At 46.2% G+C, this 27,745-nt stretch overlaps 1 protein-coding gene across 5 annotated transcripts in view; it reads right to left on the bottom strand.

The window, feature by feature from the left end:
- plcb4a (phospholipase C, beta 4a) overlaps positions 1-27,745 on the bottom strand; it is a 510,936-nt gene that overhangs the window by 353,411 nt on the left and 129,780 nt on the right. For 2 of the 5 annotated variants that reach the window (XM_078230348.1, XM_078230349.1), the window contains exon 3: positions 16,778-16,893. The exons of the other annotated variants lie outside the window; for them this stretch is intronic. The gene's annotated coding sequence lies outside the window, so the exon portion shown is untranslated. The remainder of the gene's footprint in view (positions 1-16,777; positions 16,894-27,745) is intronic. 5 annotated transcript variants of the gene reach the window in all.

The following is a 27,745-nucleotide window of genomic DNA, read 5'->3' as shown; positions in this document are numbered from 1 at the left end:
ACACAAACTTTTTGATTTGATTTAATTTATTATTGTCACACATGCTTTTTTTTTACTTTAAAGTTTATTTATTAGTGTCACAAGTAGGTTTACATTAACACCGCAATGAAGTTACTGTGAAGATCCCCTAGTCGTCACACTCCGGCACCTGGTCGGGTTACACTGAGGGAGAATTTAGCACGGCCAATGCACCCTAACCAGCACGTCTTTCGGACTGTGGGAGGAAACCGGAGTACTCGGAGGAAACCCATGCGGACATGGGGAGAACGTGCAGACTCCGCACAGACAGTAACCCAAGCCAGGAATCAAACCCAGGTCCCTGGCGCTGTGAGGCAGCAGTGCTAACCACTGTGCATCATGTATTGGGATGCAGTCAAAAGTATTGTTTCTTGCGCACTATACAGACAAAACATACCGTTCATAGAGTACATAGAGGAGAAGGCAAGGAGAGGGTGCAGAATGTAGTGTAGCTGCCATAGCTAGGATGTAGAGAAAGATCAATTTAATATAAGGTAGGTCCATTCAAAAGTCTGATGGCGGCAGGGAAGAAGCTGTTCTTGAGTCGGTTAGTACGTGACCTCAGACTTTTGTATCTTAGTCCTGGTGGAAGAAGGCGGGGGAAGAGAGTATGTCTGGGGTGCATGGGATCCTTGATTATGCTGGCTGCTTTGCCAAGGCAGCGGGAAGTGTAGACAGAGTACCACTCAGTACTGCGCTGAAATGTCAACCTCACGTTATGTGGACTCTAAAGTTGTAGAATCTATTTTTAACGCTGACTTTGTAATTTGGTACAAATCCCTCTTCACTACGGGAGTATCTGCCAGCAATGCTGTTAATTGAGCCAGTGATTACCCCCTGCCAGCACGATCCTAGTTCCGTCCAAGCTCCATGATGGCCTGATAGATGTCAATCCGCATGGGCAGGTCAGGACCCCAGAACCTGCTACGTTAAGTGGAGGATTCATAGAGAGTAGCACTAAAACGCTCATCACTGACTCCCTCTGCTCGTGATGAAGTGCTGCCTCACTGCTACAAGATTTTCACAGTAAGAAGTCTCACAACACCAGGTTAAAGTCCAACAGGTTTATTTGGTAGCACGAGCTTTCGCAGCACTGCTCCTCAATGAAGGAGCAGCGCTCCGAAAGCTTGTGGCTTGTGCTACCAAATAAACCTGCTGGACTTTAACCTGGTGTTGTGAGACTTCTTACGGTGTTTACCCCAGTCCAATACCGGCATCTCCACAACAAGATTTTCAGTCAGACAAATAAATAAAATAGAACCTTAGTTAGGCCGCACACTTGGAATATAGTGTTCAATTCTGGTCGCCACACTACCGGAAGAATGCGGAGACTTTGGAGAGGGTACAGAAAAGATTTACCAGGATGTCACCTGGTATGGAGGGCATTAGCTATGAGGAGATGTTGGAGAAACTTGGTTTGCTCTCACTGGAACAACGGAGGTTGAGGGGCGACCTGATAGAAGTCTACAAGATTATGAGGGGCATGGACAGAGTGGACAGTCAGAAGCTTTTTCCCAGGGTGAATGAGCCAATTACTAGGGGGCACAGGTTTAAGGTGCAAGAGGCAAAGTTTAAAGGAGATGTACAAGGTATGTTTTTTACACAGAGGGTGGTGGGTGCCTGGAACTCGCTGCCAGGGAAGGTAGTGGAAGCAGATCCAACAGTGACTTTTAAGGGGTGCCTGGCCAAAAACATGAAAGGATGGGAAAAGAGGGATATGGCCACCGGAAGGTAGGGGGGAGAGGTTTAGTTCAGACGGGCAGCATGGTCGATGCAGGCTTGGAAGGCCGAAGGGCCTGTTCTTGTGCTGTAATTTTCTTTGTTCTTTGTAATAATGATGCCCTGACTTTACTCATTCTAAGAGGTGTCACAGTGGGGCTGGTAATGCAAACTTTACCTTGCTTTGTTGATCCCTGTCTCATTCAAGCAATCCACGCAACTGTGTGGCATGGTGGCACAGTGGTTAGCACTGTGGCCTCACAGTGCCAGGGACCCAGGTTCAATTCCAGCCTTGGGTCACTGTCTGTGCGGAGTCTGCATGTTCTCCCCGTGTCTGCGTGGGTTTCCTCTGGGTGCTCGGGTTTCCTCCCACACTGAGGGTGGTGAATGTCAGGAATGTGCTGCCTGGGGAGGTGGTGGGAACAGGTACAATAGCGGCACTTAAGGGGCATCTAGATGAATACATGAATAGGATGGGAATGGAAGGATACAGACTCCATAAGTGCATACAGTTTAAGTTTAGGCAGGCATCATGATCGGCACAGGCTTGGAGGGCCAAAGGGCCTGTTCCTGTGCTGTACTGTTCTTTGTTCAAAGATGTGCGGGTTAGGTTGATCGGCCATGCTAAATTGATCCTTTGTGTCAGGGGATTAGCAGGGTAAATAAGTGGGGTTATGGGAATAGGGCCTGGGTGGGATTGTGGTCGGTGCAGACTCGATGGGCCAAATGGCCTCCTTCTGCACAGTAGGGATTCTATAAAAAGCTCACATTAGAAGGCACAGTGGATGGCACTGCTGCCTCACAGCGCCAGGGACCCAGGTTTGATTCCAGCCTCGGGTGACTGTCTGTGTGGAGTTTGCACGTTCTCCCCGTGTCTGCGCGGGTTTCCTCCAAGTGCTCCGGTTTCCTCCCACAGTCCAAAGACGTGAGGGTTAGGTGGATCGGCCATGCCAAATTTCCCCTTAGTGTCCAACGATGTGTAGGTTAGGGGGATTAGTGGCGCAAATACATGGGGTAACGCCCACAGTGCAACGTCAATGTGCGTGGAATAGCCGCATGCTTTAGCATTGAATGTCGCCATTTCACAGTAACTTCATTGCAGTGTTAATGTAAACCTACTTGTGACACTAATCAGTAAATAAGTAAGAGTGTAAGATTGGACAGTATGTAAAATCGGATACTAGCAGTTTCAAGTTAAACTTGAATGTGGGGCAGAGTGAAAGTAGTACATTTCAGTGGGATGCAACACAGGACTCTACCAGCAGAACCAGTAGTTAAAACAAGTTTAACTGGTCTTAAAAAGGCAATTAAAAAAGCATTGACTACTAAATTTGTTTGAAGCTAAATTTAACTGCCTTCTATTGGGTTTCGTAAATAAGGCAGTGGGGACTAAACCAAAGATGTCAACAGCAAAACAGACCCCGAGGTGATTTGATTTTGTTATGATTTGATTTGATTTATTATTCTCACATGTCTTAGTACACAGTGAGAAGTATTGTTTCTTGCACGCTATACAGACAAAGCATACCATTCATAGAGAAGGAAAGGAGAGAGTGCAGAATGTAGTGTTACAGACATAGCTAGGGTGTAGAGAAAGATCAACTTAATGCAGGGTAGGTCCATTCAAAAGTCTGATGAGCAGAAAGTAAATGAAGGGCATCAGGACAATCGCTTGCTGCAACTCTCTTTCTCAAACCTACCAAATGTGCGGTGAACTCTGAATACAAGTAACAGGAGCCAGGCAAATATGCATATTAATTCACCGGCACAAAATATTAACCAGATGTCCCCGACGTTTCCCCCACTGCAACAAGATGAAGTGGAGAATGATTCTTAAGCTCAACACTGTCTCGTTATGCTTTTCTAAATTGGCACACTCTCACAAACAGATCCGAGTGATTATACAAAGCACTAAATACAATAGCGAGGGGATTTGAGCAGAGGGATCAGGATCATAGAATCCCCACAGTGCAGAAGGAGATCATTCGGCCCATCGAGCCTGCACCGACCACAATCCCACCCAGGGCCTACCCCCCCGCAACCCCGCATATTTACCCTGCTAATCCCCTGACACCAGGGTCAATTTAGCATGGTCAATCAACCTAACCCGCACATCTTTGGACTGTGGGAGGAAACCGGAGCACCCGGAGACAACCCACGCAGACACGGGGAGAATGTGCAAACTCCACACTGACAGTCAACCAAGGCTGGAATTGAATCCGGTCCCTGGAGCTGTGAGGTGCTAACTACTGTGCCACCGTGCCACCCTAAAACGTTTTGCTGCAATTGTACAGGGCGTTCGTGTGTCCACACCTGGAGTATTGTGCGCAGTTTTGGTTTCCTTTTCTGAGGGAGGATGTCCTTGCTATAGGGGGAGTGCAGCGAAGATTTACCAGGCTGATTCCTGGGATGGCAGGTCTGTCAAATGAGGAGAGACTAAGTCGGTGAGGATTGTATCCGCTGGAGTTTAGAAAAGTGAGGGGGGATCTCAGAGAAACTTATAAAATTCCGACAGGGTAGATTCAGGAAGAATGTTCCCAATGGTGGGGAATCCAGAACTAGGGGTCATAGTTTGAGGATAAGGGGTAAACCTTTTAGAACTGAGGTGAGGAGAAATTTCTTCACCCTGAGAGAGGTGAATGTGTGAAATTCACTACCACAGAATGTCGCTGAGGCTAAAACATTGTGTGTGATTTCACGAAGAAATTAGATATAGCTCTTGAGGCTAAAGTGATCAAGGGATGTGGGAGGGAGAAGGGATCAGGATGTTGAATTTGATGATCAGCCATGATCAAAATGAATGGAGCAGCAGGCTCGAAGGGCTGAATGGCCTATTTTATTTTCTATGTTCCTACCATTTAGTATAAGGCATCGAGTGAATCATTATTGTAGTCCAAGTGCTTTTTGTGGGGACACTCCCATACGGGAGAAGATATTGGAGTCATGGAGGAATGTGACACGATTAGTTAGGTTGATGCCTGGGATGAGAGGAAGGAAAGACTTGAAAAGCCGCAAGAAGGTTAAGTGGAGGCCTCATTGCAGTGCTCATCATGGCAGAACGGGTGAGAAGACAAACGGTACTCATCCACTGCTTGGTGAAGTGATAACAAGAGGGGACAAGCATTAAGATCAATGCCAGAAGAGATCAGAAATATTTTGACTTAAGCACGATAAAAATATGGAACACTTCACTGCAGTTACTTAGGAGGGAGTTAGATGGATAAAAAAAAAACAGTAAAGGGTTCAGGGAATGAGCAAGATAATGGAACCAGCGCACTCAGACACGTTCTGAAGCTTGAGGTGAAATGAAGATAATGGGTTTGAAACTCCTGTGGTAGAAGTTTCCAGAAAATAATGAAACCAATTATGTGGAATAAATTCTACAATCGCCTGCATGAGGATAGAAGGAGAGGTTCCAGCTGCTCCCCTTCTACGACAGCAACTTATTACAGGGCATATAAGTTAGGAGCAGAAGTAAGCCACTCAGCCCCTCGAGCCTGTTCCGCCACCATTCAACAAGAGCATGATTGATCTGAGTGTAACTACAGCCCCACATTCCTGCCGACCTACAGAAGTGTAGACAAAACCCCATTTGGGTGGATAAATGGGATTTCTGTGGCATCGTTGGCAAAGTCATGGTGCAACACCTTCCAAACCCATGACCTCTACCACCTTGTAGGGAACAGCACCTTCTGCAGGTTCCCCTCCAAAACCAGCCTCCCATCCACTGACTCCGTCCACACTTCCTGCTGCCTCGGAAAAGCAGCCAGCATAATCAAGGACCCCACGCACCCCGGACATTCTCTCTTCCATCTTCTTCCGTCGGGAACAAGATACAAAAGTCTGAGGTCACGTACAAACCGACTCAAGAACAGCTTCTTCCCTGCTGCCGTCAGACTTTTGAATAGACCTACCTTGCATTAAGTTGATCTTTCTCTACACCCTAGCTATGACTGTAACACGACATTCTGCACTCTCTCTCCTTTCCTTATCTATGAACTGTATGCTTTGTCTGTATAGCACGCAAGAAACAATACTTTTCACTGTATGTTAATACATGTGACAATAACAAATCAAATCAACAAAGCAGCACACTATCCTGACTTGGAAATATGTCAGTAGTTCCTTCGCCATCTCTGGGGTCAAAATCCTGGAACTCCCTCCCTAACAGCACTGTGGGTGCATCTACACCACATAGACTGCAGCGGTTCAAGAAAGCAGCTCATCACTGCCTTCTCAGGATCAATTAGAGAGAGGCAACAAATGCTGGCCTAGCCAGTGACGCCCATATCCCAAGAATGAAATTAAAAAATTATGAATTTGGCAAAATATGAATTTGTACTTCAAATGCCATGGACGCAATGGTAAAGATTCGAGTTCGCTTCTGCACGGTGGCACAGCGGTTAGCATTGCTGCCTCACAGTGCCAACGACCCGGGTTCAATTCCCAGCTTGGGTCACTGTCTGTGCGGAGTCTGCACATTCTCCCCGTGTCTGCGTGGGTTTCCTCCAGGTGCTCCAGTTTCCTCCCATAGACATGCTGGTTAGGTGCATTGACCCGAACAGGCGCCAGAGTGTGGCGACTAGGGGATTTTCACAGTAACTTAATTGCAGTGTTAATGTAAGCCTTACTTGTGACACTAATTAAAAACTTAAAAACCAGATCTTGCATCTGGCCTTTCTGAATAGTCACCGAAAACCTCCGTCCATGGCTGGCATTCTCCAGTGCTGCCGCAGCAAACAGAGTTTTTCCATTCTCGCTGGCAGCTGTGGTGGAGGAGGAGGTCGGAGAATTCTGCCCAGTATTTTCAAAAAAAATGAGCCCAAACTTAGATATAATAATGCACGTGAATGAATAAACCACAAAAGGTCGTGAATGTAACCCAATCCATCACGCAAACCAGCCTCCCATCCATTGACTCCATCTACACTTCCCACTGCCATAGCAAAGCAGCCAGCATAATCAAGGACCCCAGGCACTCTGGACATTCTCTCTTCTGCCTTCTTCCATTGAGAAAAAGATAGAGAAGTCTGAGGCCACGTACCAACCGACTCAAGAACAGCTTCTTCCCTGCTGCCATCAGACTATTGAATGGACCTACCTTGCATTAACGTGATCTTTCTCTACACCCTATCTATGACTGTAACACTACATTCTCATTTCCTTCTCGTTTCCTTAAGGTTCACCATCACCTTGCAAACATGTCCCAAGTTTTGCAGTTATTGTACTCAATGCTGATGCAGGCCACCACCTATCATAGAATCCCTACAGTGCAGAAAAGGCCATTCGGCCCATTGGGCTTGCACCGGCTCTCCGACAGAGTATCTCACCCAGGCCTTTCCCCCACCCTATCCCTGTAGTCCCACACATTTACCATGGTTAATTCATCTCACAAGCACATCTTGGGACACTGAGGGACAATTTAGCATGGCCAATCCACCTAACCTACACATCTTTGGACACAAAGGGGCAATTTAGCATGGCTAATCCACCTAACCTACACATCTTTGGACACAAAGGGACAATTTAGCATGGCTAATCCACCTAATTTACACATCTTTGGACGCTAAGGGGCAATTTACGATCATAGAATAGATCATAGAATCCCTACAGTGCAGGAGGAGGCCATTCCGCCCATCTAGTCTGCACCAACCACAATCCCCACGTATTTACCCTGCTAAACGGCATGGTAGCACAGTGGTTAGCACTGCTGCTTCACAGCTCCAGGGACCTGGGTTCGATTCCCGGCTTGGGTCACTGTCTGTGTGGAGTTTGCACATTCTCCTCGTCTCTGCGTGGGTTTCCTCCGGGTGCTCCGGTTTCCTCCCACAGTCCAAAGATGTGCGGGTTAGGTTGATTGGCCATGCTAAAATTGCCCCTTAGTGTCCTGGGATGTGTAGATTAGAGGGATTAGCGGGTAAAATATGTAGGGATATGGGGATAGGGCCTGGGTGGGATTGTGGTCGGTGCAGACTCGATGGGCCGAATGGCCTCTTTCTGTACTGTAGGGTTTCTATGATTTCTAAAAACCCCTGACATTGAGGGGCAATCCACCTAACCTGCACATATTTCGACTGTGGGAGGAAACCGGAGCACCCGGAGGAAACCCACGCAGACACGGGGAGAACGTGCACAGTCCACGCTGACAGTGACCCGAGATCAGAATCAAACCCTGGTCCCTGGAGTTGTGAGGCAGCAGTGCTAACCACTGTGCCACCGTGCCGCCCCATACATGGTGCATTCATAAGAAAGTTTTCCTCACAGCAACATTACCACACCGGTCAACGAACAAGTTGGTCATGTGCTGTGTTACTTCATCATGTTTGCTTCTGCCTGTTTTCCCATCTCAACGGTTTTTTTTGCCAGCCATTTGTTCAGCGTGAGAGAGTCTTACGGGAGGGCTGAAAATACATTTAAAACATTTGGAATGGCTTACGTCTTGGCTGCAACCCTTTGAAGTCTGTCCATATATTGCAATTCCTAACCATCGCGAGCAGTTAGGGTTGACCTTGGAAGGTCTGGGTTGGTGTTAAGCTAGCTGATTTGGAAAGTGCAGCCAAAACAGATTTGTAACATCAGAGGAGAAAAGGGAGGCTTATCACTTAAAGGGAAAACAAGGTTTTAAAATAGGAATCAGGATAAAACGGCGAGACAGAAGCACCCGAGATGCACAATTGGGAAAGGTTGAGGAATCGTGAAAAATAAAAATGAGAAACGGAAATTTATAAAACTGGAGAGGCACGGTGGTTAGCACTGCTGCTTCACAGTGCCAGGGACCCGGGTTCGATTCCCGGCTTGGGTCACTCTCTGTGTGGAGTCTGCACGTTCTCCCAGTGTCTGCGTGGGTTTCCTCCGGGTGCTCCGGTTTCCTCTCTCAGTCCAAAGATGTGCAGGTTAGGTGGATTGGCCATGATAAATTGTCCCTTAGTGTCAGGGGTACTAGCCAGGGTAAATGCATGGGGTTATGGGGATAGGGCCTGGCTGGGACTGTGGTCGGTGCAGACTCGATGGGCCGAATGGCCTCCTTCTGCACTGTCGGATTCTATGATTCCACTTTTAACATAACGTAGGTAGGAATTCTCCAGCCGTTCAAACTGGTGGGATTCTCCGGTCCCGTCAACAGCGCATCCCTGCCCGTGGGTTTCCCGCCGGTGTGGGGTGATGTCAATGGGAATTCTCATTGGCAGCGGTGAGAAACCTGCCAGATTCTCACCAGAGAATCCCACCACTAGCAAACAACGCGCCATTTCATCCCAGCGGGAAACACGCGGCTGGGAGGCCGGAGAATCTTGCCCTAATGTCTATGGGCCTGAGATTTATGGAGCAGGCACAGGGTAATCCCACAAGATTGGTACATTTGTGTGAGGTTAGTGTACCTTTAAGAGATTTTTTTTAAAAATCACAGTCACTGCCTTTGGTGATGCCATTGCTGGAAAACCATAAGACCATCAGACATGGGAGCAGAATTAGGCCACTCGGCCCATCGAGTTTGCTCCACCATTCAATCATGGCTGATATTTTTCTCATCCCCATTCTCCTGCCTTTTCCCCATAACCTCTGATCCCCTTATTAATCAAGAATCTATCCATCTCTGTCTTAATGCCACTCAATGACCTGGCCTCCACAGCCTTCTGCGGCAAAGAGTTCCACAGATTCACCACCCTCTGGCAGAAGAAATTCCTCCTCGTCTCTGTTTTAAAGGATCATCCCTTTAGCCTGAGGTTGTGCCCTCTGGTTCTAGGAAGGAGGAGAAAAAAAAACTGAGGGCAGGTCAGGTGACCAAAGATTTTCAGCTTTCAGTTTCGCTTTGGCTGCAGGGTTAGAGGTAGTCTTAGAAACAAGCTGGAAAAGAAGTCTCTTTCTCTCTCGGTTTTGCTTTGAAAATTACACCAGTTAGCTGAAAGAAAGGCTTGTTGCCATGCTGCAGTAAAGAATCAACATTTTGTGGAGCTATCTGACTACAAACTGCTCTGAGTTTTCAAGATCATTTGAAATCAGCATTCAACCCAGGGAACTGGATTCCCGTATCATGGGAGTTTCAGCCTGTGCAGCAATCAATCTGTTTAAAGGGCTTCATTTATTGGACACTGGGTTTGATTGGAACATCTGATATATATATTGGTTAAGGGTTAAACATTATTGTGGTAGTTTTGTTTTTGCTGGTAATTGGTAAAAGTTATCGCTAATTTTCATTCTGTATATGTTAACGATATTCTTATAAATAAACTGTGTTTGATAAAAGCTCCCCAGTGGGTCTTTTGAATCACACCTGAAGTGGAACATCTTATGCTTATCCTAGCCAAATTCAACATAAAAAAAACTTATGATTCAGGAGGGCTTCGTAAAGCACTTTGAACCATAACACTTGCTTAATGTTATGGCAGGGCCTCACTATAATTCTTTTCACTTCTCTCCCCTCTTGCCAATGGCTAGATTGGCAATCTGGCTGAGAAAACCAGTGGCTGATGCTCAGAGCCTGGAACCAATGTGGAAGATTCGAAAGAATTTGGAGAGGGTGGGGGCAGGTTCAGATCAGGACCTGGAGGGGGGCAGAGGAAAAGATTAGCGTTTGGAAGGGAGGGATGCGAGAGATCACGGCTAGTTGGGGGGTTGGAAAGGAAATCGTGGCCAGGAGCAGAGCCCACGATTGTAAAAAGAGGAAGCCGGAGGGAGATCTCCTGCCTGCTCCTCCTGGCCCACGAGAGGTGCTGTAAAAAGCAGTTACCTCTTGGAGCTAACAAACCACTGCCTCCATTCGTTGCTAGGTCGCCTCAACCATTGAAACCTGGTGGGCAGCTGCTAAATCGCGATCAAACTGCCACTGTGAGAGTCCAGTCTAAACATGTTCGTGAAGCTTCTTGCCTTTGCAAAGAATACTACCTGTGCTGGAACAACAGCGATGAGTGTGTACACGGTGGAATAGGAGTGTGCACCCGCTTTTTATATTTTAAACCCTCGCTCCTCTCTGACTGTCAAGGAGGCTTTAAAGTCCAGGTCTATACTTTGGAAATAATTAGCTTAACGAAGTTGAGCGGCTGTGTTATGGTAACATTAGCTAACCTCAGTACGGATTGAAATATGAAAAGCAATCAGAACGGAGGGGGAAAAAAAAGGACAAGTAACATAGAATTCAGTGACCTGTTTTGAAGGTAATTATCATGCGGGATTTAGTCACAAAAACTACTTCAATATTAGTGGTCAACAGCAGCTGTACACTGTTGGGGGTCACACTATGCTTCATTATCTGTTGTGTGACGCATCATCTGAACTAATAACCACTTGCATGGAGAGGGGCTGCTAACCTCGATATAATCTGCCTCATACTACCCCCCAGTCACAATATTATGACCATGCAGCCTCCCCTTAATAAATGATCTCCTTATAAGATTCAAAGGTTGAAACCAGATCAGCCATAGTCAGCCACAGCTCAAATGTCTTTAACTGCTCTTCCATCCAAAGCTTCAACTGCCGAGGTTTACGATCTTATAAAAACAAACCGAGCCAAGAGATGACATTCAATCCATTTTAAGAGGAAAACTCCTACTTAGGGTATCACAGGAACTTCATTGCAGTGTTAATGTAAGCCTACTTGTGACTAATAGAGTCATGGAGGTTTACAGCATGGGAACAGGCCTTTCGGCCCACCTTGTCCATGCCGTCCCTTTTTTTAAGCCACTAAGCTAGCCCTAATTGCCTGCGCTTGAAGCATATCCCTCTATACCCATCTTACCCATGTAACTGTCTAAACGTTTTTTAAAAGACAAAAGTGTACCCACCTCTACTAGTGCCTTTGGCAGCTTGCTCCAGACACTCACCACCCTCTGATTGAAATAATTGCCCCTCTGGACCCTTTTGTATCTCTCCCCTCTCACCTTAAACCTATGCCCTCTAGATTTAGACTCCCCTATCTTTGGAAAAAATGTTGACCATCTCGCTGATCCATGTCCCTCATTATTTTATAGACCTCTATAAGATCACCCCTAAGTCTCCTACGCTCCAGAGAAAAAAGTCCCAGTCTATTCAGCCTCTCCTTATAACTCAAACCATCAAGTCCCGGTAGCATCCCAATAAATCCTTTCTGCACACTTTCTAGTTTAACGAATAAACTTTGACCACCTAAGTTTACAAGTTGTCAAATTATAAAATTGGAAACTTACTTGCTTACATGGCCGGACTTTTACCACCCGCCCGCCACGGAATCGGAACGGGCGAGGGATGGACAATGGAAATGACCGTTGACCTCGGGCAGGAGTTTCTGGTCCCGCTCGAGTGAAGCTGTAAATTCCCACCCCATATTTCAACGCAAGTAACACTGTCCCCATCAGTAACTGATGAACAAACTTGATGAGCATGAATTGCGAAGGAATGAGCTAGGAGCAGGAGTAGGCCACTCAGCCCTTCGAGCCTGTTCCATCATTCAATGAGATCATAGCTGATCTGGCTGTAACTTCATACCTACCCCTGGTAACCTTCCACCCCCTCGTTACTCAAGAGTTTTTTCTACCTCAAAGAATTTTCCCACCGCCTTTTGAAGAAGGGACTTCCAAAGACTTGTTACCCCTCAAGAGAAAAAAACTTCTCATCTCTGTCTTAAATGAGCGACCCCTAATTTTTAAACAGTGACCCCGATTCTAGACTCTCCCACAAGAGGAAACATCCTCTCCAAATCCATCCTGTCAACACCCCTCAGAATCATGGATGTTACGATCAAGTTACCTCTTACTTTTCTAAACTCCAGTGGATACAAGCCTAGCCTGTCCACCCCTTTCTGCATAGGATAACCTGTCAATTCCCTGAATTAGTCTGGTAAATCTTCTCTGAACCACCTATAACCTATTTCATACCCCAGTATGGTACACAGTACTCCAGATGTGGTCTCGCCAGTGTCCTGCACAAATGAAGCATAACCTCTCTACTTTTGTAATCAATTCTCCTCGCAATAAACAATAACATTCCATTAATTTTTCTCCCAACTGCCCTCTGAAATGGCCTAGCAAGCCACTCAGTTCAAGGGCAACTAGGGATGGACAATAAATGCTGGCCCAGCCAGTGACACCTATGTCCCACAAATGAATAAGAATAAGGCATTGCAGACACATGAGGGAATCGAGGGATATGGGAATCTGGTAGAAAAGTAGAATTAAGCTGGAGGATCAGCTATGAGGGTGGCATGGTGACACAGTGGTCAGCACTGCTGTCTCTCAATGCCAGGAACCCGGGTTTAATTCCGGCCTCGGGTAACTGCATGGAGTTTGCAAGTTCTCCCTGTGTTTCCTCCGGGTGCTCTGGTTTCCTCCCAGATACTGCAGTGCATCTGGTAGATAGTACACACTGCTGCTATTGAGGTGGTGGAGGGAGTGGATGTTTGTAGATGTGGTGCCAATCAAACTCCAAAGATGTGCAGGTTAGGTGGATTGGCCGTGCTAAATTGTCCGTTAGTGTCCCAAGATATGTAGATTAGCGGGATAAATACATGGGGTTACAGTGATAGGGTTTGGGTAAGACGGGTAAGTCAGTGCAGACTAAATGGGCCAAATTGCCTCCTTCTGCACTGTAGGATTCTATGATCTTATTCAATGGGAGAGTAAGTGCCGTACCACCTACCAATTGTCCCTATATGTATTATATTCTTAAATAGTTTTACTTAAAGGAGTTAGATCTTATGACCTTAAGATAACTAGTCATCTGAAACACTGCTTCATCTCAGAGGCGGGATATTATATTGTGTGGTACAACGATGTGATTCCTCTGAGATTATAAAACAGCAGGTCTTCTGACTTCCCACGGGCAATTTTATTGGAAATCAATCGTGTGGAAGAAAAAATAATACCCCTGGCATCTTTCTTGCATGTTAACATTAAATAGGAGATGACACTTTCTCAGTTGCTGACAAGCTCTCTGCATTATGTCTTGCAGATACGCTCCTCCCCCTTTTAACTATCCATCTAACCAATCTGCTTTCATAATATGGGTTTTAAGGATTTCTGCCCCCATTTGAACATGTGTTTTTATTGCTCCCCACGGGTTTGGGCTTTTTGGGAATACCGGCAGGTAAAAGCAGGCAAGAAGGCCTGAACCCATGAGGCCAAGGGCCACATGAAACACCGCCCCTTGACATTCAATGATGTTACCATCACTGAATCCCCCACTGTAAGGAGTCTAACAACACCAGGTTAAAGTTCAACAGGTTTATTTAGTAGCAAATGCCACTAGCTTTCGGAGCGCTGCTCCTTCGTCAGGTGAGTGGGAGATCTGCTCATAAACAGCAAACAGGGCATATAAAGACACAAACCCAATTTACAGAATAATGAATAATGATTGGAATGCGAGTCTTTACAGCTAATCAAGTCTTAAAGGTACAGACAATGTGAGTGGAGAGAGCATTAGCACAGGTTAAAGAGATGTGTATTGTCTCCAGTGAGACTTTGCAAGTCCAGGCAAGTTGTGGGAGTTACAGATAGTGTGACATGAACCCAAGATCCCGGTTGAGGCCGTCCTCATGTGTGCGGAACTTGGCTATCAGTCTCTGCTCAGCGACTCTGTGCTGTCGTGTGTTGTGAAGGCCGCCTTGGAGAATGCTTACTCGAATATCAGAGGCCAAATGCCTGTGACATTCGTGACTAACTGAGAGGCATTCGGCCTCTGATATTCGGGTAAGCATTCCCCAAGGCGGCCTTCACGACACACGACAATGCAGAGTCGCTGAGCAGAGACTGATAGCCAGGTTCCTCACACATAAGGACGGCCTCAACCGGGATCTTGGGTTCATGTCACGCTATCTGTAACTCCCACAACTTGCCTGGACTTGCAAAGTCTCACTGGCTGCCCTGTCTGGAGACAATACACATCTATTTAACCTGTGCTAATGCTCTCTCCACTCACATTGTTTGTACCTTTAAGACTTGATTAGCTGTAAAGACTCGCATTCCAATCATTATTCATTATTCTGTAAATTGAGTTTGTGTCTTTATCTGCCCTGTTTGCTGGCTATTGAGCAGATCTCCCACTCACCTGATGAAGAAGGAGCAGCGCTCCGAAAGCTAGTGGCGTTTGCTATCAAATAAACCTGTTGGACTTTAACCTGGTGTTGTTAGACTCCTTACTGTGTTTACCCCAGTCCAACGCCGGCATCTCCACATCATGAATCCCCCACTGTCAACATCCTTAGCGTTACCATTGACCAGAAACTCAACTGGATTCGGCACATAAACACAGTGGCTACAAGAGCAGATTAGAGGCTAGGAATATTGCAGCGAGTAACTCACCTCCTGACTCCCCAGAGCCTGTCCACCATCTACAAGACACAAGTCAGGAGTGCGATGGAATACTCTCCACTTGCCTGGATGGGTGCAGCTCCAACAACATTCAAGAAGCTTGAAACCATCCAGAACAAAGCAGCCCCGCTTGATTGGCACCACATCGACAAACATCCACTCCCTCCACCACCGACGCTCAGTAGCAGCAGTGTGTACTATCTACAAGATGCACTGCAGCAATTCACCAAAGATCCTTAGACAGCACCTTCCAAACCCACAACCACTTCCATCTAGAAGGACAAGGGCAGCAGATACATGGGAACACCACCACCTGCAAGTTCCCCTCAAAGCCACTCACCATCCTGACTTGGAAATATATCATTGTTCCTTCACAGTCGCTGGGTCAAAATCCTGGAATTCCCTCCCTAATGGCATTGTGGGTCCACCCACAGAACATGGACTGCAGCGATTCAAGAAGGCAGCTCACCACCACCTTCCCAAGGGCAACTCGTGATGGACAAGTCCAGCAGGATGTGTCAGAAATAGGATGGGGAGAATCCAAGATCGCCAGGGTAACATATACTTTTTATTCATTTGTGGGACCTGGGCATCACTGGCTGGCAACATTTATTGTCCACTCTCTCCATGACCCTAACTAAGCATCGAAGTTGACGTATCAGGTTCTTCCTCTAACAGGAATGTAATTTAACCCAGAACCAACATTCTCACTAAGTTAAAAATATCTTCATAGGCCAAATATTATTCCAAACTCTGGGGCAGAATGTTTGGCAAGGTTCCACTGGCAGGAATTAATGAGGAACTCCATATCTTTTGCAGTTGTTGTCACAGAAAATCAGAACACCATCAATTGTCCTGGTCTCTTGCTGCCGAATTGGTTGGAAGTGTAAAGGCTGAGGCTGACAGATTTTTAATGAATTAATGATATCAAGACATCCAGATCTAATGTGGGTAAATCGAGCTCAGTCACGTATGGTACGAAAATGAATTGGCTGGCAGAAAAGACTTGAGGGGCTGAATGGCCTACTTTCTTTGAGGTGGCACTGCTGCCTCACAGCGCCAGGGACCCGGGTTCAATTCTGGTCTCAGGTGACTCTCCGTCTGGAGTTAGTATGGTCTCCCCGTGTCTGCGTGGGTATCCTCCGGGTGCTCCAGTTTCTTCCCACACTCCAAAGATGTGTGGGTTAGGTGGATTGGCCACGCTAAATTGCCCCTTAGTGCCCCAAGATGTGCAGGTTGGGTGGATTAGCCATGCTAAATTGCCCCTTAATGTCCCAAGATGCGCAGGTTAGGTGAATTGGCCATGCTAAATTGCCCTTTAGTGTCCCAAGATGTGCAGGTTGGGTAGATTAGCCATGCTAAATTGCCCCTCAATGTCCCAAGATGTGCAGGTTAGATGGATTGGCCATGCTAAATTGCCCCTTAGTGTCCCAAGATGTGCAGGTTAGGTGGATTGGCCATGTTAAATTGCCCCTTAATGTCCAAAGATATTAGGTTAGGAGGATTAGTGGAGTAAATATGTGGGGTTACAGGAATAGGGCCTGGGTCAGATTATCCATCAGAGAGCTGGTGCAGACTCGACGGGCCAAATGGACTCCTTCTGCACCGTAGGATTCTAGGATCCTATGATCTTGTTCCATGTCAAGGTAAGGACTGAATTCTCAGGCCTTGAAAAACAGACAGCATGCACGTGGCTATGGCTTTATCCCAGTATTATAAAGAACATCACTCCCATGGCCCCCATTCCATTTTGTAAAAGGTTTTACCTGCCGGTAGGTGCACATCCGCTGGTCCACTTCCACTGTTACATAACTGGATGGTAGACCGGCAGCCTGTAGACTCTGTCGCTACAATGAGTTCGGGCGCGAGTTCGACTGATCAGCTAAACAGGTACACAAAGAGGAAACAAAATAGTGCGTATGTGCTCCAAATGTTTGAGAGGAAAGCTACTTTGTGTATCGCTGGCTGGCCAGCATTTATTGCCCATCCCTAGTTGCCCTTGGCCAGAGGGCAGTTGAGAGTCAACCACATTGCTTTGGCTCTGGAGTCCACACCGGGTAAGGACGGCAGATTTCCTTCCCTAAAGGACATTAGTGAACCAGATGGGGTGTTATGATAATCGACAATGGTTTCATGGTCATCCGTAGATTCTTAATTCCAGATTTTTCAAATTGAATTTGAATTCCACCAACTGCTGTGGCGGGATTCGAACCCGCGTCCCCAGAACTGAGCTGAGTTTTTGATTCAATAGTCCAGTGGTAATACCACTAGGACAACACTTGCCTTTGTCCTGAATATCCTCGACTTGAGGCTAGTGTTAAGTATGGTTCGATCAGGATGGTTTGCAGATTGGAAGGCCCTTGTAAATTTGTGGTTTCAGGTCAGATTAAGTAAAAAAAGCCCAAAATGGTTACTTTTAAAAAAAAGTATTTTTGGCACTCTGAAGTGTGACTCGAAAAATGTGGCATCTGACATGTGATGGATGTTCTTGAAAGGTTCATAGGGAGAGATGTGGCGATTATTGTATTCTGGAGAAACTTGAATGTCCTCCTGAAGGAACACACCAGATCCTCCTGGCCCACAAGGAGTGCTGCAAAATGCGCTCACCATCTGGACCAAGGCATGGCCAACGACATTTTAAAAATTGCCAACGGAGTTGCTGGTTCTGGTTGCTAACTAATCAGAATGGTTGTCTCCTGTGTCATTCTCAACACTGCGAACTTAAGAGGTTTGCTCACGAAAGTTCACAAGCGTGTTTAATGAAAGAGTATGTTGCAAATACATGTTGGTTTACTGTTTCTTTGGCAAAACATCTTTGAGGTTGGCTGCCCGCACCAATCCCCACAGGACAATATCCCAACATAATCATAGAAACCCCACAGTGCAGAAGGAGGGCATTCAGCCTGAGTCTGCACCGACAACAGTCCCACCCCAGGCCCTATCCCCACACATTTACCCTGTTAATCTCCCTAACCTACACATCTTGGGACACTAAGGGGCAACATGGCACGGCCAATCAACCCAACCTAACCCCCACATCATTTAGGACTGTGGGAGGAAACCGGAGCGCCCGGAGGAAACCCACACAGACACGGGGAGAATGTGCAGTCTCCACACAGACAGTGACCCAAGCCAGGAATCGAACTCGGGTCCCTGGCGCTGTGAGGCAGCAGTGCTAAACACTGTGTCACTGTGCTGCCCCATCTTGAACCAAGCATCTAAATAATGGCATGAAGGGAGGATTCCACGATCCGGATTTATCAGGATCTCCAATTCTCACTAAGATACGAGCAGTCAAAGTGGTAACACAGAACATGGAGTCCAGTCACTGGTGAGCAACTGGTGCAGAAGTTCACAAACATTAGTTGGATGCAGATCAGAATTTGGAATCTTCATGAGGGGAAAATGTGTTTTTGACGTATATTTATGATAAGCTGCACCGCCCTCCGCAACACCCCCCCCCCCAACCTGCATCTCTCATGACTGTCAGCCAGACAGTAGAATGCTCTGACAGTCCACACCCCTCCCGCCGCTGCTGCCGTGGACAGAGAATTTAAGATATAGGAGCAGAATTAGGCCACTCGGCCCATCAAGTCCGCTCCGCCATTCAATCATGGCTGACATGATTCTCATCCCCATTTTCCTGCCTTCTCTCCGTAACCCTTGATCCCCTTATTGACCAAGAAACCTATCCATCTCTGTCTAAAAGACATTCAATGACCTGGCCTCCACAGCCGTCTGTGGCAATGAGTTCCACAGATTCACCACTCTCTGGCTGAAGAAAGTCCTCCTCATCTCAGTTTTAAAGGAGCGTCCCTTCACTCTGAGATTGTGCCCTCGAGTTCTAGTCTCTCCCACTCGTGGAAACATTCTCTCCACGTCCAGTCTATCCAGGCCCCTCAGTATTTTGTAAGTTTTAATTAGATCTCCCCCTCATCCTTCTAAACTCCATCGAGTATAGATCCCTCAATCGCATCTCAAATGATAAACCCTACATTCCTGGGATCGTTCTTTGGAGGTTTGGCGCTCAGCCAAATCTCTGTTCCCTGCAGTGGAACTGGAGAAGCCATGGGCAAGGTCGGAGAATTTGGCTCAGGGTCACAAAGAGCAAAGTTATTCTCCGAACACACTGAAGAATCTCATACAATCATAGAATCCCTACAATGCAGAAGGAGGCCATTTGGCCCATCAAGTCTGCACCAACTCTCTGACAGATTATCCCATCCAGGCCCTATCTCCATATCTCCACGTATTTACCCCCCTCCCCCTAACCTACACATCTTTGGACATGAAGGGGCAATTTAGCATGGCCATTCCACCTAAACTACACATCTTTGGAGTGTGGGAGGAAATTGGAGCATCTGGCGGAAACCCACGCAGACACAGGGAAAAGGTCCAAACTCCACACAGCCACCTAGGCTGGAATCGAACCCGGGTCCCTGGCATTTTGAGGCAACAGTGCTAACCACTGTGCTACCGTGCCACCCAATTTGGCAGCTCTGGTTCAGGTGGCAGGGCGTATGATTCCCGCTCTAGAGGCTTAAGCACCGATATCTAGGGTGGCACTGCAGGGGCAAGGGGCAATGCTTTGTTGGAGATGCCCTCTTTGGGATGAGATCGGAACAGAAACACCTCTGAGTGGGCATAAAGGCGCCACGGCACCATGGAGAGTTACCGCTCGTGTCTGTGGCAATTATTTATCGCTCAACCAACATTACAACAAAGGGATCCCCCTGGCCAATATCGCATTGCGGATTGTGGGAGCTTAGTGTATATCAACTGGCTGCTGCGTTTCCTACATTATAACAGTCACAGCCCTTCAAGTTAACATCATTAGCTGTAAGAAGTTAGGAATGTCCCATAAAAGGCACTGTAGCAATACAAGTCTTTCATTCCAAGAAAATAAATTTTCAAGTCACCCATTGCCTTAATCCATTTGCAGACTGGTTACAATGCTCTAAGAGCCACAGCATCTGTACAACTAGGTCAGTAAGCAATGTAGAAAGTTTTTTTCCTCCCCAGTCTTTGCTGGCATTGCTTTTCAAAAAGAAAAATAGTATTGTGCAAAAATAGTTTCCAAATACTCAGGGAACAATTGAAGGAAAAACTCACAATAACTTTATATAGAGACAAGGTCTGCCTTGCTTAGCCAAATGTGAAGCATTAAAAAAAAACACATCTCGTCCAATCCACCTTCAAGGTAAAAGTTTAGATCAGTACCAAAATAAAATAGTGGGTCACATAGCTTCGAATTCCCAAGCCCTTCAGCATAGCGTGTCATGGTGGCACACGGTTAGCACTACTGCCTCATAGCGCCAGGAATCTGGGTTCAATTCCAGCCTCGGGTGACTGTCTGCGTGGACTTTGCACCTTCTCCTCATGTCTGCGTGGGTTTCCTGCGTAGCGCGTTGGGGAGAGTAACAGAACAAAGAGATCGAGGTTCATAGCTCCTTGAAAGTGGAGTCACAGGTGGACAGAGTGGTGAAGAAGGCATTCGGCATGTTTGGTTTCATTGGACAGAACATTGAATACAGGAGTTGGGACGTCTTGTTGAAGTCGTACAAGACATTGGTAAGGCCACACTTGGAATATTGTGTACAGTTCTGGTCACCCTATCATAGAAAGGATATTATTAAAGTAGAAAGAGTGCAGAAAAGATTTACTAGGATGCTACCGGGACTTGATGGTTTGAGTTATAAGGAGAGGCTGGATAGACTGGGACTTTTTTTTCCCTGGATCGTAGGGGGCTTAGTGGTGATCTTACAGAGGTCTACAAAATAATGAGGGGCATAGATCAGCTAGATAGTCAACACCTTTTCCCAAAGGTAGGGGAGTCTAAAACCAGACAGCATAGGTTTAAAGTGAGAGGGGAGAGATACAAAAGAGTCCAGAGGAGCAATTTTTTCACACAGAGGGTGGCGAGTGTCTGGAACAAGCTGCCAGAGGTAGTAGTGAAGGCGGGTACAATTTTGTCTTTTAAAAAGCATCTATACAGTTACATGAGTAAGGTGGGTATAAAGGGATATGGGCCAAATGTGGGCAATTGGGACTAGCTTAGTGGTTTAAAAAAAGGGTGGAATGGAAAAGTTGGGCCAAAAGGCCTGTTTCCATGCTGTACACCTTTATTACTCCTCCGGGTTCTCCAGTTTCCTCCCACAGTCCAAAGATAGGTGGATTGGTCATGAAAAATTGCCCCTTAGATATATGGGTTAGGTAGATTAGCGGGGTAAATACATGCAATTACAGGGTAAACTTTGGCAAGAGTTAGTGCAGACTTGATGGGCCAAATGCCCTCCTTCTGCACTGTAGGAAGTCTATGGTTCTCAGGGATTCTATGATATCCAATTATTTTCTGTGTATTACAGAACATCGATTGACTTTCTTGGCTTGAGGTTATGTTCTCCGACTCAGAAACAAAAGTATCTACCTAGAGTCATAGAGGTTTACAGCATGGAAACAGGCCCTTCAGCCCACTTGTCCATGCTGCCCTTTTTTTTTTAAACCCCTAAGCTAATCCCAATTGCCCGCATTTGGCCCATATCCCTCTATACCCATCTTACCCATGTAACTGTCTAAATGCTTATTAAAAGACAAAATTGTACCCGCCTCTACTACTACCTCTGGCAGCTCGTTCCAGACACTCACCACCCTCTGTGTGAAAAAATTGCCCCTCTGGACCCTTTTGTATCTCTCCCCTTAAACATATGCCCTCTAGTTTTAGACTCCCCTACCTTTGGGAAAATATATTGACTATCTAGCTGATCTGTGCCCCTCATTATTTTGTAGACCTCTGTAAGGTCACCCCTCAGCCTCCTACGCTGCAGAGAAAAAAGTCCCAGTCCATCCAGCCTCCCCTTATAACTCAATCCATCAAGTCCCGGTAACACTCTAGTAAATCTTTTCTGCACTCTTTTTCGTTTAATCGAGTGACCAGAATTGCACACAGTATTCCAAGTGTGGCCTTACCAATGTCTTGTACAACTTCAACAAGACATTCCAACTCCTGTATTCAATGTTCTGACCGATGAAACCAAGCATGCCGAATGCCTTCTTCACCACTCTGTCCACCCGTGACTCCACTTTCAAGGAGATATGAACATGTACCCTTAGATCTCTTTGTTCTGTAACTCTCCCCAACGCACTACAACTGAGTAAGTCCTGCCCTGGTTCAATCTACCAAAATGCATCACCTCGCATTTGTCTAAATTAAACTCCATCTGCCATTTGTCAGCCCACTAGCCCAATTGATCAAGATCCCGTTGCAATTGGAGATAACTTTCTTCATTGTCCACTATGCCACCAATCTTTGTGTCATCCTCAAACTTACTAAACATGCTTCCTATATTCTCATCCAAATCATTAATATAAATGACAAATAACAGTGGACCCAGCACTGATCCCTGAGGCACACCGCTGGTCACAGGCCTCCAGTTTGAAAAACAACCCTCTACAACCACCCTCTGGCTTCTGTCAAGAAGCCAATTTGTATCCATTTAGGTACCTTGTTTAATATTATTGCCTGAAATTGCTCTGCAATGGAACATTGCCTGGAAACTTCACACACAGACTACCCTAGGCTAATTCCTTCAAGCAGCTTTTCCCATAAATCATGATTACCGAATTAGTCATAAACCCTTGCAAGAGACATTCTGCTGCCCATTCTAAAGGTGGAGTGGAGAGTGCGTGGATCTCCTGGTATAATGCTATTATGATGTGATTCTTTCCTGCACTACAGCCTGAATTCATTGCTTCAAACACAAGTACTTCAAGCCCAATGAGTGTGCTGCGATCCTTCACATATAATAGTCAGTTCAGATTGTGTCTGTAGCAGGTTCCATCAACTACTGATCACTAAACAGGTGTCATTCGGCAAAATAGGATTCCGTCACTTTGCTCTGAATGCTGTCAAGTCAACATCACAATTTTATACTGTTACATATTTAAATGGTTGCATGGTTGCTTTAAGAGCTGATCACATGATTTGATGGTGATGTCATTAGGTTGTTGCACAGGCTGCTGTTTAGTTTCAGTTTTTGTTCTGTGCAGAGAACATCTCTTTCAATAAACCTATTGTTAGTTTGAAATAAAGTGTACAAGCCATGTCTTTTTCTTTTTGTTTAAAACCCACAACCCCCGAACATGGGACATTGCATATTCCCAGACACCTAAACCTGGAGAAGTACTATCCCAATAATGAGGCTAGCAATTAGGGCATGGAGCAGAGAGAAGATCCTGGGAGATATAGGAAGGATATCAGAGGTAGGTTCTTTACACAGAGAGTGATTGGGGTGTGGAATGGACTGCCTGCAGTGATAGTGGAGTCAGACACTTTAGGAACATTTAAGCGGTTATTGGATAGGCACATGGAGCACACCAGGATGACAGGGAGTGGGATAGCTTGATCTTGGTTTCAGATAAAGCTCGGCACAACATCGTGGGCCGAAGGGCCTGTTCTGTGCTGTACTGTTCTATGTTCTATTCTGCAGAGGGGAGGGCGAAGGCTTCCTTCAGAGGCTTTTAGAAAAACACCCAATTCTCCTGGCCCACAAGGAGTGCTGCAAAATGTGCTTATCATCTGGCATGAGTGATGATACTGTGCCTTTTAGAAACATATTTGTGTCATGTTTCTTGTGCAGGAATTGTTTTTTAAACAGTCAGTTCTATTCACCCAGCGCCGCTTTGTCTGTAACCGGCAGTCCCTGTTGATACTGCAGAAGCATAATTGGTTCTAATTGCTAGAATGTTTGTTTTAATCTGGGCTAAAGCAGTGTTGTATTTTGGTGTTTTCCCCTGGGGTTTTTCAGAGTAGAGCTTGATTAGAGAAATCAAGTCAGTTGCTGCTTGGGATTTTTAGAGAGAGGCGGCTCTCTCTGTCTCTGTCTCGCTCTGGATTTGGAGACTGGGATCTGCCAGAAAATGGGTTTCTTTCTCTGAGGTTCTGCTGCTAGTGGATGGATCTTTCTCTGGAAGCTGCTGTATGTGAGTCAAGAAGACACGTGTGTCTGTCTGTATCGGTCCAGAGCGGTTAAAAATCTAAAATCCATGCAATTTTATTGAGGTGCTAACTGGTTTAGTCGAGGGATTTATGTCTCTGGGGTTATTGCTTACATTGGAACTGTATAGATAGATAGCTGTTAAGAATTATATCTGGTCATGGTAAAAGTTATGCTAATTCTTTTTGTTATATTTTAACAGTGTTGTTAAATAAAATTTGTTTTAATAAAAGCTTCCTCGTGGATCAATAGAATCACCTGGAGTGAAACACCTTATGCCTAGGCTAATGCCAAAATCAAAACAAAACTGGGGTCCAGGCTAACTTCATAATATACCATGGAGTTTCTGATCTGGTCCCGAACTAATGGATGAGGGTTCGAATATCATGAAGAGTTTAGCGAGAGTGAACGAGAAACTGTTCCCAACGGCTGAAGAGTTGATAAAGAGGGTGGAGGCCGCAGATATAAAATGTTTGGCAACAAAAGCAGAGGTGGCATGAGGAACAACATTTTTAAGCCATGGCCGGAATGTTACGGCCGTTCGTGCCAGTGGGATTTTCCCAAATTCTCCAACTTCGCTGCAGTGGGAGAGTTGCGTGAGCAGCCGGTAAGATCGCACCCCATGAGTTTTTAGGGTGTTAATACACTGCCTCAAGAGTAGTCGATACAGGTCCAACAGTAGTCTTCAGAGCAGAAATGGGTAAAATGGAATAGCACCATTATCCTCAACACCGGTCCCCCACAAGGCTGTGTCCTCAGCCCCTTACTATACTCCTTGTACACCTATGACTGTGTGGCCAAATTCCCCTCCAACTCCATTTTCAAGTTTGCTGATGACACCACCGTAGTGGGTCAGATCTCAAACAATGATGAGACCCAGTACAGGAAAGAGATAGAGAATCTGGTGAACTGGTGCATCGACAATAATCTCTCCCTCAATGTCAGTAAAGCAAAGGAGATGGTCATCGACTTCAGGAAGTGTAGTGCAGGTCATGCCCCTGTCTACATCAACAGCGATGAAGTGGAAATGGTCGAGAGCTTCAAGTTTTTAGGTGTCCAGATCACCAACAACCTGTCCTGGTCCCTTCATGCTGATGCTATAGCTAAGAAAACCCACCAACGCCTCTACTTGCTCAGGAGGCTAAGGAAATTTGGCATGCCTGCTACAACTCTTACTAATTTTTACAGATGCACCATAGAAAGCATCCTTTCCGGATGTATCACAGCTTGGTATGGCTCCTGCTCTGTCCAAGACCGCAAGAAACTACAAAGGGTCATGAATGTAGCCCAATCCATCACGCAAACCAGCCTCCCATCCATTGACTCTGTCTACACTTCCCGCTGCCTCGGTAAAGCAGCCAGCATAATTAAGGACCCCACGCACCCCGGGCATTCTCTCTTCCACCTTCTTCCGTTCGAAAAAAGATACACAAGTCTGAGGTCACGTACCAACCGACTCAAGAACAGCTTCTTCCCTGCTGCCGTCAGACTTTTGAATGGACCTACCATATATTAAGCTGGCCTTCCTCTACACCCTAGCTATAACTGTAACACTACATTCTGCACTCTGTCCCTTCCCTCTCCCCTATTTACTCTATGAACAGTATGCTTAGTCTGTATGGTCCACGAGGAACAATACTTTTCACGATATACTAATCAAATCAAATCAAATAAAAGGAGGAAAGCTGCAGGGTGATGGGCAAAGGCCACCTCCCTTTTACTGCATTGTTCCCAAGGCCTTGAGAAAGCCGTGTGGTAACTGCCGAATGTAAATCTGGTTCTCAGGGAGCACGATTTAAATATGTTAATGAAACATCCCACCTCTCGAGGGTGGGACACTTCCCCAAGAAACTGACAGCTGCAATAATGACGGCCGACAAATAGAGAAGCGAGTTCGTCAAATTTGAGGGATTTATTTTGGCAGACGAGTGGAACAGAGGACTAGAGGTCGAAAGGGCTAGAATACAGGAGCAGGGATGTACTTCTGAGGCTGTATAAGGCTCTGGTCAGACCCCATTTGGAATACTGTGACCAGTTTTGGGCCCCATGTCTAAGGAAGGATGTGCTGGCCTTGGAAAGTGTCCAGAGGAGGTTCCCAAGAATGATCCTGGGAATGAAGAGCTTGTTCATAGAAATCATAGAAATCATAGAAACCCTACAGTGCCGAAGGAGGCCATTCGGCCCATCGAGTCTGCACCGACCACAATCCCACCCAGGCCCTACCCCCACATATTTACCCGCTAATCCCTCTGACCTACACATCTCAGGACTCTGAGGGGCAATTTTTAACCTGGCCAATCAACCTAACCCGCACGTCTTTGGACTGTGGGAGTAAACCGGAGCACCCGGAGGAAACCCACGCAGACACGAGGAGAATGTGCAAACTCCACACAGACTGTGACCCAAGCCGGGAATCGAACCCAGGTCCCTGGAGCTGTGAAGCCACTATGCTACTGTGCTGCCCATTTTTAAAAATAAATATCATAGAAATCATAGAGATCATAGAGATCATAGAAACCCTACAATGCAGGAAGAGGCCATTCGGCCCATCGAGTCTGCACCGACCACAATCCCACCCAGGCCCTACCCCCATATCCCTACATGTTGTTGTATGAGGAACGGTTGAGGACTGCTTCCACTATCTCCCCCCAGCAACGAGTTCCAGGCATCCTCCAGCCTCTGCGTAAAAAAACTTGTCTCGTACATCTCCTTTAAACCTTGCCCCTCGCACCTTAAACCCATGTCCCTAATTGATTTGCTTTAAATGCTTCATGTCCATATCTCTTAGAATTGTGCGAAAATATTCTTAACTTATAAAATAGAAAGCCAAGATTGAGTGAAAGGCATCAATCATGAGGAGTATCTATATTAAATATAGCTCTTGGGGCTAAAGGGATCAAGGGATATGGGGAGAAGGGGGGGGGGATCAGGATATTGAATTCGATGATCAGCCATGATCAAAATGGTAGCCATGATGTGGAGATGCCGGCATTAGACTGGGATGGGCACAGTAAGAAGTCTCATAACACCAGGTAAAGTCCCAACAGGTTTATTTGGAATCACCAGCTTTCGGAGCGTTGCCCCTTCATCAGACTCAACTGAAGGAGCAGCGCTAACCACTGTTGCACCATGCCGCCCATAGGTGGATTGGCCATGCTGAATTGCCCCTTCGTATCCATGGATGTGTAGATTAGGGAGATTAGCAGGATAAATATGCAGGGTTAAGGGGATAGGGAGGTGCAGCGGGGGAGGGGACTTGGGTGGTATGCTCTATCAGTGAGTCGGTGCAGGCTCAATGGGCCAGCTGGCTCCTTCTGCACTGTAGAGATTCTATGATCCTATGATTTTGGTGTTTATCCCTTTTGAAGGCAGCTATCGAACCAGCATCCAGCCCGTTATGAGGGAATTCATTCCACACCCTAACATCCTGTGTCAAAACCTTTTGCCTCATGATCCCTGCCGGACATTTGAAACCTCTTTGTCAACCCCTCACCCAATGGAAAAAAGGCCCCTTATTTATTCTGTTTTCAATTCTTCTTGCTTTTCAAACACTGATCCATTGCTCTTATTATCTCCGGGCTTCGGTATTCCACTGGTCTCTCTGGCTGTTTTCCTAACATGCACTGTCTGTACAAAATAATCATCTAAAACCACTGCTGCCTGTCTCACCAAGTCATGCTCATCAATCACCAACGCGCTCGCTGACCTACATTGCGCTTCGAGTCCATGAGTGCCTCGACT

Source organism: Mustelus asterias, chromosome 15 (genome assembly GCF_964213995.1).
Source record: "Mustelus asterias chromosome 15, sMusAst1.hap1.1, whole genome shotgun sequence".
In the NCBI taxonomy this organism is placed as follows: domain Eukaryota; kingdom Metazoa; phylum Chordata; class Chondrichthyes; order Carcharhiniformes; family Triakidae; genus Mustelus; species Mustelus asterias.
The sequence above is the reverse complement of the archived record's forward strand: the minus strand, read 5'-3'. Positions and strand labels throughout refer to the sequence as shown.